This window comes from Chiroxiphia lanceolata, chromosome 2, assembly GCF_009829145.1.
Source record: "Chiroxiphia lanceolata isolate bChiLan1 chromosome 2, bChiLan1.pri, whole genome shotgun sequence".
Taxonomy (NCBI): domain Eukaryota; kingdom Metazoa; phylum Chordata; class Aves; order Passeriformes; family Pipridae; genus Chiroxiphia; species Chiroxiphia lanceolata.
Window position 1 is genome coordinate 71,698,373 of NC_045638.1, and position 12,773 is coordinate 71,711,145.

Below are 12,773 nucleotides of genomic sequence, written 5' to 3' on the forward strand. Positions count from 1 at the left end.
AAACAGGAATTCCCTACAGAGGAAAGCACTGGAGCAGCCTGGGCTGGTCCGAGCACTGTGGCAGCCTCTTCTTTCAATGGTAGCAAAGGGTACAGTCTGCATAACATGCAACTTTTTCTTCTGCTTTATCATCAGAGAAGTTTTGCTGTGTTAATATATTTTATCCACCTTTCTTCAGCACAAACAGACACAAAAACCCCATGATTGGATAGTTCTAACTCCTCCATTTACATTTCTTTATTAATGCTCTACTCTGTGTACAGTAAACTGCTGCTGAAAATCCTCCTGGCAAACAATACAGGATCAAATTGAAGAGCAGAATCCTGCATTACTTATTACTAAAAAATGAATGGTGAGGTTAAACAAAAACTCAGGAAATTATGCAAGTAGTAAGTATACATTCAAAACTACCCCCAATAAGCAATCCCCAGAACACTCCATAAAACAGGTTTTAAATGGAATATAATAACTGCTGTGCTATCCAACTGTCTTGATATAAGCTCATCAAAAGAAGTAACATAAACCTTACCATTCTTTTCAATCCAACACGGTCATAGAAAATAAATCTTAGATAGCAATAATTTGAAACAATATACCAAAAAAATCCCCAGAACAAAACAAAAACCCAACAAGAACAACAAAAAACACACAAACACAAAAATTTAAATACATCATAGAAGGTCTGAGATGTTTTCTGCTGTCTACAGCCAATTGCCAAAAATTCTTAGCACTGAACTCCTCATCAGTAAAAAATACACACAAGAATCAAACCCAGCCTGCCCTTTGTTCACACCACACAAACACAGCACTCCTCTCTGGGATATGATGCTTACCAGTTTCTAAGCAGGACTACACACCTCCTTCAACAGTGTCCTCATAAAATAGACTTTTTTTTGCAGCTGTGTAAACTACAAATGACAACCGAGTAGGGTTTACTTCAAGCAGCAATAGCAGTAAGAGGCTGTGAGTGCAGCCAGTAGCAGCCAGCACTGATCCCACTCAGCTCAGCTGTTTAACAGAACCAAAATGCAGAGTGCATATGTGTCCTGTGCAGACAGAACACGTTTCCCTGGTAATTAGCACTGGAGCCTTCTACCTGGGGAGGCACTAAACTGCACTCATCATGAAAAATTAAACATCACCGATTGAAATAGAAGCATTTGTTCTCAGTGTCACGCTTTGGCACCATAACAGGAGATGAGAGATTCAGTATCAAATAGTGATTGCAAGAGACAGTGAAGGCAAACTAGTCAGAAATCCCAGCTTAGCATGCTTAGTATTACATGGTGACAAGCCAAGGATTTTGTTCTCAGATCTGTTTGTTAGAAGCAGTTTTGTGCATTCAGCAAAGGAATCAGAAGGGAATAGCAATTACAGCCGCAGCTGAGCTTTTTAGACCATCACACCAGTGCAGCCCATTTCCCAGCAGGATGCTCCTTTTGGGAAAACCTGATATCTACTTGACATTATTGTTCTTCCCATGGCAGTTCAAGCAATAGAATGTTTCTAAGCAAAACTGTAATGATTCAATAGAGAAATGTTCCACCCATAGAGGGACAAAATGTTACCTCACCAGAGCTAGCAGCATTAGTGGATTTATTGCATGTTATCCCAAAGTGGTTATTTTTCCTCCCAGTTTTAATTTTTTAGCACATAGTGGTTCCTTGATACAAGAACAATTTGCATAACCAAGCAGAGACTCATTTTGAAGCACATTTACAACAGCATCCAAATGCCATGCTGTAAAGCTCAGAGTCAGGAAGGTTTCAGTCTTGCCATTAAACCTTAATACTTCCTGAGGGCTGTGTAGTCTTAATTTTATCCCATGTTTTTTTGCCACAGCACTGTCTGTAATGTCATTTCAGTACAAATCAGATTAAAAACTGCACAGATTTATCTGATCTGTTCCTCTATCAAAGTTTTTGAATTCCCTTTTCTCTGGAAACCCAGAAGAAGAAGATAAATAAAAATCAAAATTTCAGTTTGCTTCCTCACAGCCGCTTGAAATACACTGCCTTTTTTTCTTTTTCCTTTGTTATTCTTTAATTTCCCTATGGAGATATGGTAGGACACCACTGCTTTACCTGTGCACATGACTTTTTAACAAATCATTTTAAGAGAACACACTGTACCATATTTGCCCATCTCATAGTGGAAAGCAGGTTAACAGTGCTGTTTTGCTGTATCAGTCTGTAACTCCAAGTTCTGTAGTAAAAGTACCAAACAAACATTTGATGAGGGTATTGCAGTACTCACTCAAAAAAAACTATACATGCATAATTGGGGATACAGCTTCTGGATTATCTTGGTTTTTATGTAGCTCTTTGTTTATGTTTGCAATCCACCCTATGGTCTGCATCCTTTCTTGTATAGGCAGGTTCTGTGATGGTCTTCAATTATATGTTTTCCTTATGCTTCTTTTTCCTCTTTAATTATTCAGTGTCAGAATTAATACACAGCTTAGAAAACGAAAATGTCGCAGCCTAGTGCAGAGTACATCAATTCATAAAGTAGGATGCAGGACAATTTAAAGGTACATTTCTCACTGGCAAGAAACCTGATCCTCTTCCAGCTGGAATACAAAGCAATATCCAATTGACTGCAATGAGAGCCAGTTAGCTTAAAAGATTCTCATGATTTTACAAATTAAGACAAGCTATTTTTCATAAACAGTGACAGAAGTTGTAGTCTAAGCATCATTTAAGAGCTATGAAGTGCACAATATGCTCAAAGGGATTAAATTTACTTTAAAAAAGCAATTTGCAGGTCTCACGAAAAATGTTATAACAGTTTGATCCTAACCTGCATGCAGTCAAAACTACAAAAACCTGCTAATCTCCCCCCTTCATTCAACCTGTCCTATAATGAAATACCCTGGGGAAGCAAACAGGCCAGAGGAAATAACTTTTAGATTTTTTAACTCTTTGAAATATTTGCTCTGAAGGAGGGATAGATGCTTTAGAGATCGAAATGTAGCTCAGGTTTAGCTTTATCAACTGGATTTGAGGAAATCACTGAGATCTGATTGAAGAAAGATACTCTTTTCAACTGGCTTCTACCACAGTTTTTTTCCATGTGCAAGAATGCAATAGTAATGCTTACAAAAGTATCCAAGGGGTTCTGAAAAAAAACTAGCACAATCCAAAAAAATCCTGATATGCCCTTTGTAGAAGCAGAGAGAAACAAAAGAAGGTAAAAACTGTCACTGTGGCTCCTCACAGCCTCTCCAGTCTTGATGCAGAGCTGTCCCTGTTTCCTTCTTAAAGTCCTCAAAAATCTCTTTTCACTGCAATTACTTTCAGCCACCCAGCAGAGAAGCAGAATGGGGGACACTTTCAGAAGAAGTGTCCCAGTCTCATCTTGGAGACATGGATCTGATGCAGGGGACAAAGCCCAGACAGTGAGGGTCCAAAACTACATTTTCTTCCCAAGGACATCTGAAGCAACACACACTAACTATGCATATTAGAAAACCACTCCTTCTGAGGGATGGATGGCAAATTATGTATTATATTAACAAGAAGAACCACAGCTCAGCACAACAAGTGTTTCTTAACAACTGTATTCCTTTCCAGCTGAATTCTGGTGGACTATGTCCAATGTACTCCTGCTACTAGAAATCTAAGTTTCCTTCTAGAAACAGGCCAGGCATTTTAGGCCCAACTGAAAAAAATATTATTTTCTCCTCTTAACTACTTACTGCGTTTAAACTTACCCCTTGAAACATGCATCTTCTACTTTTTTTGCCATCCCCAAATACGCCCTCATTTTCAGTTGCTCACAGGCAGACAGTCAAGTGCTGTAGGCTTCATACAAACATACAGCAAGAAATGGACACCAACTTAGAGTTTATAGCAGGATGAGATAAAAAGAAGTGTGGGGAAAATCCAAAGTCGTGTGGAAGAAAGAGAGCAGCAAAAAGCTTCGTCACAGGTCACCGGACAGATAAATAACAACGAGGGAAGCACTGATGGTCTCCTGATGCTCAGTTTAGTGCTCTGTTTACTAGAAGCTCCTCATTTTAAGTAGTCTGCCCTTCTACTATAAAAAAACCCCTAAGTATCTTGGGTGGTTGAGTTGAGAGTAGGCTGTATGTTCACTTTAAGAAATCTGGAATTTTGAACACAATGATGCACTAAAATGTAATTCTCCAAGACATCTATGAAAACCCATGCTCTTTGTGGCTGGGAAAGGATTCACAGAAAGACACACATTAGGTATGTGCAAAAGCATTTTCTAAGACAACAAAACATATATGATGTGATTCTTGGGGTGTCCTGTGCAGGGCCAGGAGTTGGACTCAATTATCCTGATGGGTCCCTTCCAACTCAATATATTCTATGATTCTGTGAAAACATATATCGTATTTTAACTGAGAAAACACAGAATCAAAGTTAAACTGGAAATTATTTTAACCCATCCTTACTCTGATCCCAATCAGTGGCAGATAAATTCAATACAGAAGTTTTAATCCATGAAGGCATATAGATATTTGATTAGGCAAAGTGTATCGATTGGTAAAAATTAATTCTGACATCAAAACCTGTATTGATTGCTGTCGCTCTGCTTACCCAGTTTAACTAATGTGGCCTAAGGTATCTGTGTTTCAGTGAGGGTGGCTCTGTGAAGGGGCTGTTCCCCTCTCCTTTTCTGCTGTTTCCTCCCCATGTAACAGGACTCCATGGTGGCACCCTTCTGCCTGCACATACTGTGCCTGCCCACCCTCTTGTCTTGTGCTTAATTCCATTTCTATCTTTGTTGAGCTCCAGCAGGAGCTAGGACTGAACACTGGGATGGGTGTTAGATACCGAACAAAGCACGTTGCTGCAGGTGGAGGCACGCATGGCAGCTCACTGTGGTGACAGGCCAGACACTGCCCTTCAATGAGACTTCAGTGCCAGCAGGGTTCCGGGAGCACTTGTGCCAGGAGAAAAGCAAGGTTTTAGTTGCTCCTTTCCTGAGGTTCTTGAATAAACAGTGCTGTTTGCTAGTGTCATGCTCTGTCTAGCACAGTCAAGGAGGTAATCCTTATCCAGTATTGAGACACTGATTACAGGCTGACAACTTGAACCTCTTCTTCTTAGCACCGCTGTTTATGTATTTTCAGATCATTTCCACAGATCTGTGCATTTACAATTGTCTTATTTGAGCCTTGCAGATAGAAAATCGAGTGCTTCTAGTTTACCAGCTATAAAATTCTCTGTGTTCTCAGTAGAGTTTGCAATGCCTCCCAGTCCAGTACTACCTTCAAATTCAATTGATTTTTGTATTCACAAACCAGACTGAATATGAACTCCTGTGGGAACCCAATGGACACTACATCCCAATTTAAAGTATGACCATCTGTCATTACCATTTATGCCACATTTGGTATGTCTGATATCACTTGGGCCCAAGAAAATTTGTTTGGTGTGGGAGGCAAGACTAGGACACTATGGTAGAAGGTGTTCCTACCCATGGCAGGAGGGATGGGAAGCAGATGATCTTTAAGGTTCCTTCCAGCACAAACCATTTTATGTTTCTATAAACTGTATCTATACAAGGTCAAAATTAATAATGCCACCTTTAAAAAAATCACTTTTAGATTCTGTTATTCTCCTTTTTTGAACCACATGTTCATTCCTCATAAGTTCATACCCTCAAGATAACTTATGATTTTTCTCTTAAGAGAGTTTAACAATTACTTTACTATGGTCTGGATTTATATTATCTAATGGAATATGTCAGAACAATTCTTTTAAATCATTGCAATATTGCCCTTCTCAAATGGAAGATAATTCCAAAATTCTTATGACTGCTAAACAAATTTGCAATGATTTAGTAAATGTGTAGATAATTCCCTATTTCATAGATCCTGTCCCTCATACTTGCAGGGCACCTCCAGCTGTCTCTTACTCTCTCACCAGTGTAGCTGTTCATTTAGCATTTCATTTATCAGCTATTCATGCACATTAAGTGATATTTTGTTGGATTTTTCTTCCAGCATAGAAAGTATAGATGAATGAGGAAAAGTAGGAGAGAGAAATATGCTACAATGAAAGGGCTGAAATGCAACATATTTTGAAGTCTTACTGCATTCTTTTCTGGGCTACTCAGAGTAAATGTGAATGACCTATATACTGTGCATACACACGAACTTATCAATTGGGTTAGAAAGGTTACATCTACAGTGGCTCAGCTCCAAAGCAATTCAAATAGAGCCCTCACAAAAAAAATCTCAGCCTTGCCTATCCACATTAAACCAGAACAATTTCTCTTTACTGAGAAATTACTTTTCTTCTCACTGCTGTCCCATAGTTCATGATTCTCTTCTCTCTTGGTATTTGCTTCAGTGCTGGACCCAATGCTTGTCATTCAAGTAAGGGGAGATCTTTGCAGATATGAAATGCAAATGCTTTTTACATTTTTTTTTTTTGGACCAGCATTTTCACTTCAATTTGTCTGCTTGGTTAATGAATGGTTTAACTCTACAATGATAGCAACCCTGAAAACAGTCTATAAAGTTTTATTCTGTCCATTAAGATCAGACTCATGTTTCTTCTACTGGCCTTCAGTGTTGCACCAAAATAAAACAGATTTGGTGTTGCTACTACATATGCCATAAATGCATAAAACATCATGCAAAGAGTAAGCATTCAACACCATAAAGCAGGATGCATAATTACACAGCAGCTGCCCACTGGCTCTGCAGATTTAACCCTGTGAGCAGAATTTGGCCCGATGATTTAGAATGGGATTCAAACAGATGCCTACACTTCTCAAATGGCTAAGACTTAGTTTAATGTTAAAGCAGAATGTGAGCTAAATCCGTATCATCATAACTCTGTAATTTATTTTGCCTAGGATGTGTAGCTATAAAAAATACTGCTCCAGTGTCAACTCCCTTTTATTTCAAACTGGCTTTTTTTGTTACCTTCACTCTTGAGGTCAAGCAGAGCTGTACAGAAACACCACCTGCGTAGATCCCCAGACCAGATGATGCTCTGGGAATCCAGACACTGAGGGATATATGTATCCCTCAGCATATAAGGGTGTCAAAGGGTTTTGGCACTGGCAAAAAATTCCTGTGAATAGCTTTTCTGAATTTAAATGCCTGCTTCCCCCTTGAATGCCAAACATGCATCTCTAGCTCTTCTACTGGTATCTAGCAGTGAGGCACAGTATTGCAAGAGGCCAGAACTATGAAAATGAGCAAAAATTAGCATCTATCTTCAAATAAGGCTTTTTAGCCCTTTATATAATTAGCCCTAGCTCTCCTAAAGCTCTCTCACCAAAAGTAGTTTTTGAAAGTGCGACAGGGCTGTTTGAAAATCTCAGACACTACTAAGGTCAGGGAGACTGCTGCTGTAAGGGAGCTGAAAGCTTTACAAGGAAACCACAGGAGCACTGGGAGGAAAGCACTTTAAATGCATAGTCCTGTTTTCAGCTACCAGCATGAGCATCCTTCTGGGGAGAACAAGAAGTTTCCTTTGCAAGAGCTGTCCCAAACAGCCCATAACCTGCTCCAGCACTGACCCTCCCACAGGGAAGAGGGCACCTGCAGGATGTCTCCACCTGGCTCACAACCATCTCCTGCACCAACAATGTAGAGGGATCTGTTCCAACGGGCAGCTGGATTAGGTGACCTCCAGCACTCCCTCCCATACCATACTATGCCATGGATCCTAAAAGAGCTGGAAATAATCTTGTTGTGTCAAACAATGCTGTCTTATTCAATACATGGTGAAAAAAGGGAGCTGGAGCGAAGCCTCCTTCAGTGTGTATAGATACACACATATATACATATATGTATGTTCAACACTTGCACCACCACCCTGCCACCCCACTGAGTAGGGAGAATGGGAGAAGGGAGCACTAATCTCAATAGCAGAACCTGGGATCCATCAGATCCCAGGATGCAGACACCTGCTGGTAAGCTGGGTAGCACACTATTGCCAGATAATGACAACAACCTTTTTAATGTAATAAAAATTCATCCAGAAAGGTAATAAAGGAGATTTTTTGGAGGAAAGATCAAAATAATAATAGTTTCAAAGCACTGTACTTATTTTAGACCTTCTTACAGCATGTTTCCATAGGAACTAGAATGCAAAGAAGCAGACTGCAGCAGTGTTCACAAATGTTGTGTGGTTTAGTGGCTTGTAAAGGATCGGTTAAGGCCACCATGACCACTCTGACAGTGCCGAGCACCTGCTGCCCTGGCTGCACAATAGGATCTTAGCTATGATGTTTTGCAAAATGTAGGAAAAGAACCATTTTTCCTGTATTTTTTTCCTCTCATCCTGCAGACATGGATGATTTCACATCCTCACACAGCCACTTTACTGAGCACTGCCCATCCAGACCCACTTCATGTGGGGTGTGAGGACAGCAGTGTTTAACCCAGATATTTCACAAATCTGTGTGGGAGGGGTTGTTTGGTTGCTGGGGGGGTGAGGTGTCCTAAGGAGTAGCACATGGGCCTGGCTTTTGTATCCAGCTTTGGTACCCACCTGCTGAGTGACCTTGTGTAAGTCACGTCAGGTGAGATCTGCTCCATCTGTCAACTGCCTGAAATGCATCTAGCCCAGTTCAGCAGGTAAGCGCTTCCCTGGCCAACAGGACAGCAGGACAGTGTCTATCCTGCCGAAGACACACCATGGACAGGTCTCTCATTCCCAAAGCACCCACACACAGTCACCCCTACACCCTCCTAGTCACATCCATACACTAAGCCCGCTGCCCACACGTCAATGTGCCTTGCGGCAAGTGATTATTTTCTTCATTCAAAATTATCTGATACAAAGCGAGGTCTGTGTTGCAGCACACCAGAGCAGCATTTAACTGCTTGGTGTATTGCATGTCTTGGAGCAAGGCATGGGCATGAGGGTGGTTTTGGTAACCCTGCTACTGGGACAGCACTGGAGGACATTTATGATGTGGGGAACTGGACATGGTGCAGCGTCAGCCTTCACTCCTCCTGTGTCAACCCCCTCAGTAAGCTGTCCTCAAAACTAAAATGGGCTCTTTCTCAGGCAGAAATAATTAGTTGTCTCCAAAAGACAAATGTTTGAAGCAAAGAACTCAGTCTATCAAATCTGGGAGACACAGACCTGGGACTGAACAGAATTAAGTTATTTAGCTGCTTAGACACCATGTACTCAAAGAGGACAAAGCTGCTCCAGAGTGTAATGAACTGTGCACCTCTCCCTTTGAAGTGGTGTGAGCCTGATCGACCAGTTTAACTTTAGATGGTGAAAATAAGACAAAATTACTCCCACCTCTTGTGCTGTCATTCCTGAAAACATGCAGCAGTGCAGTGACAGCAATCTCACTTTTAAAGGACTTTCTCACCAACTTATGACAAGGGCTGGGTACTAGTTGCTTGTACTTATAGATTGAGAAAAAAATAGAACTTTGTTACTTACGGATTTTAAAACCCCTTAATATACATATATATTGAAACCTGCCTGATTCACACAAGTAGAGCTGGATAATTTTCAAAAATCAGGGTAAAACACATTCGTCCTTGGACCTGCCAAGTTGAACTTCATATTCCAGCAAGAAACTAACCCAAAACTGGCCAAACACCTCTATCCAGAAATATCATCCAGATCACAGGTAGCAGGGCAAAGCAATCTCAGCTCAAACACTCAATCACTTTTAATCACTTACAAATATCTTTATGCTATTGTGGAAGTGCTAAAAACTTTTTTTTGAAGTTACATTTTGTAAATCGGGGGTTCCGTATAGCACAGAGGTATTTTACAAACAGCATAAGAAACATATCAATCTATATATTTAGATCCTCCACATACTTCAGTGGTTCTTACTCATCAGAGCAACTTCTGCTGTACATACTGCCATAAGAGTTCACATTTAATTACAGATTTGACAAAGAAATATAGATATAGGATGTCTGAAACATGTTGTATTTCAAATGTTACGATAACAGTTGCAGTCAGTGGAAGGACAGAAGAAAAGTGGAGCCCTGACAGCCTCACACTGAAATTCAGTATTTAAAACCTGATTATTTGAAAGTAAAACATTCTGATTATTTAATCTCTTTTCATACCTCCCCAATAAAGCCACTTTTGCTTTAAAACTGTATCCCATTATGTCTACGCCTTTTATTTTGAGGATCAGAAGCAGTATGTTACAAATACACATATTATCTGTGCTCCAGTGCCTCTACAGTCATACACTGAAGTGGCAGAAGACATGCTGTAATGCCAGTTTTCCAATCCAAGTGAAATTTACTGGCCCAAACCAGTGCTGCAACAGAGATGCAAAAGCAGGATATAAGTTTTGCACACCTGCACGTATTTGCACAACTCCAGATGCAAACACTGAAATTCCCAGCTGGGAACAAAGTCACAAGCCACAGTCAGGTGTACTAAACACAGAGAGCAGTCTACTTCACAGCCCAAATTAAATAAAACAACACACATAGCATACAGACAGCATATAGTATATAGATATTAGAATTTCTGATACTGTTATTTTTACACTAGGTAATTCAGACAATAAAGAAGAGTACAGTGTTCTGCATTGGACAAGCCAGCTGCTGTGAACTCACCCAAGCACTCAGCTTTCTGTTCTGGATCCCCTTGCAGGCAAGTCAGATCCAGGTCTTCTCTCTCGCATCCAAATTTTGTCTGTTTTTACCCAAGACCACATCTCACTCCAGGCAACCATTGCTTTCAAAGGGAGCACCAATGTCCAGGGCAATGAGTGAACCTGGCTAGGACCTCCCTAGGGGCTAAGAACAACCAGGGATCTGCCAGCCTGGCCACCCACTCCTGAAAGCATTTCTCCAGCTTAGCTTTCCCACCGTAAATTCTTGAAGCAGAGAAACAATTAAGAAAAAGCCATCCAGTAATTTATCCTCCAGGCTGGAGAGAAAGGAGGCTGCCACAGCAGTGCCTGTTTTGAATGCTTGGCAGGTACACAGGCACAAGGGGGATGATGCTATAGATAAGCATAGACAGAAATAGCTAGAAGGATGAGCTGGCTCGGGGTAGCAGTGATGACAGGCAGCAATCTCCCTTCTCCCATGATTGCACCAAAACTAGCAGCTGACCCGCAGACTCACCAAGAGTGCTGGCAGCAGAGGGTCCCCCCAAGCTCTGAACTTCACTCTGGAAATATCCCCCTCGCACAGATTACCTTCCCCATCTTGGGTTCGTGCTTTGAGGGCTGCATCTTCTCAGCCTGCTTCTGACTCAGAGCACAAAACCTGCTTGCTGCCTCTCCGCGGTTTTGGTGCTGTTCCCAGAATCCTGCCAGGAAGCTGCAGCTCACAGATCCCCCTGCGCCAGCAGGAAAATCCAGTAACTATGGCTCAGAAAACACTGCCGATGCACCAACCTGAAGTATCTGGGCAGCCACCTCATCTCTCCCCCATGAGCAGCCTCACACAGTTCTCCCTACTGCTCTTACCAGCCTACAAAGAGACAAGCACAGAGGTGTCACCTGGCACTTATGCAACTCAGCTGCAAAAATACAAAACAGTTAAATCTAAGAGCTTTACCCAGCTGTCACCATTTAATAACCTTTTGTTTTTCCCTCTCTCTCTGTATGGGAACAAAGTCTAATTTTCTTCTAAAATTGGAGAATAGGCTCACCTGACTGTACCTGTACCAGGAAACAAGAAGGATTAAAAATCCTGCTTTTTAAAGCTGCTTGAGCAGGAAAAGATTAGCAAGTGCCTCCTCTACTCTGTGCAGTATCAATCCCCAGGAACCCAGATCTTTGGTTGTCAGTATAATGAAAAAACCCTAAGAACCCCAAGGCTTGAAAAGGGTTGAGATGGGGAAGGACACTCTGAGCTCAGCTAGAGATGACAGTCTGGGAAAGCAGACTCAATCTGAGAAAAAAGGTGCAAAAAATACATAAAGGGAAGTAAAGAGAGTCATGAGCATCACTGCTGTGGTTTCACTAGTGGGGAGCAACAGTGGTGAGGGCATAACATGGTGTGCATCTGAGAAAAGACAGACCACAGAAGACCTGGACTTGGTCACAGACAAGTGAAATTATGTGATAAAGCGGAATTCATGAGCAGGGCAGACAGCCAGGCATGTGGGAGCACAACAGAAGGAGGGAACAGGCATGGGAAGAAAGATGTCATGAGAAAAGGGAGGAGAAGAATGATCTGAGACACAAATGAAAAACTCAGTCCTTAGAAAAACACTGGGAAAAAAAATGAGGAAAAGTAAATCACAAACTAACACTAACCCCATTTTAAATGAAATTGTGCAGGATCCACTGCTCCCGCTGGATCACTCCGAAACTATGGGGTTTGATGGGATTAATCCCAGAATCCTCAAAGAGCTGGCTGATATCATCACAAAACCTCTCTCGATTTTTGAGTGGTCTTGGGAATCCAGAGAGGTCTCAGCTGCGTGGAAGCTGGTGAACGTTGTCCCAGTTTTCAAGAAGGGCAAGAAGAAGGACCCTGGAAAGTACAAGCCTGTCAGTATCACTTCAGTTCCTGGTAAAGTTATAGAGAAGATTATTCTGATAGGTATTGAAAGACAACACAGTCATCAGTCACAGCCAGCACGGCTTCATGAGGCAACCCTCATAGTTGATCAAGGAAAGCCAGTTGATTTAATCTTTTTGGATTTCAGTAAAGCTTTCAATACTGTCTCTCATGGGATCCTTCTGGACAAAATGTCCAGCACACAGCTGGATGAACACATCATGAGGTACATGAGTAATTGGGTCAAGCACAGAGGGTAATAGTGAATGAGGTAACATCAGACTGGAGACCTGTCACTAGTGGGGTTTCA

At 41.4% G+C, this 12,773-nt stretch overlaps 1 protein-coding gene across 3 annotated transcripts in view; it reads right to left on the reverse strand.

The window, feature by feature from the left end:
• Nucleotides 1-11,393, reverse strand: part of MTUS2 (microtubule associated scaffold protein 2) — a 253,012-nt gene extending 241,619 nt beyond the window's left edge. The window contains exon 1 of one of the 3 annotated variants that reach the window (XM_032680343.1): nt 11,350-11,393. The gene's annotated coding sequence lies outside the window, so the exon portion shown is untranslated. Of the gene's footprint in view, nt 1-10,558; nt 11,267-11,349 lie in introns of those variants that run through there. The other 2 variants (XM_032680342.1, XM_032680341.1) reach the window with 2 other exon arrangements.
• Between the last annotated feature and the right edge of the window lie 1,380 nt (nt 11,394-12,773).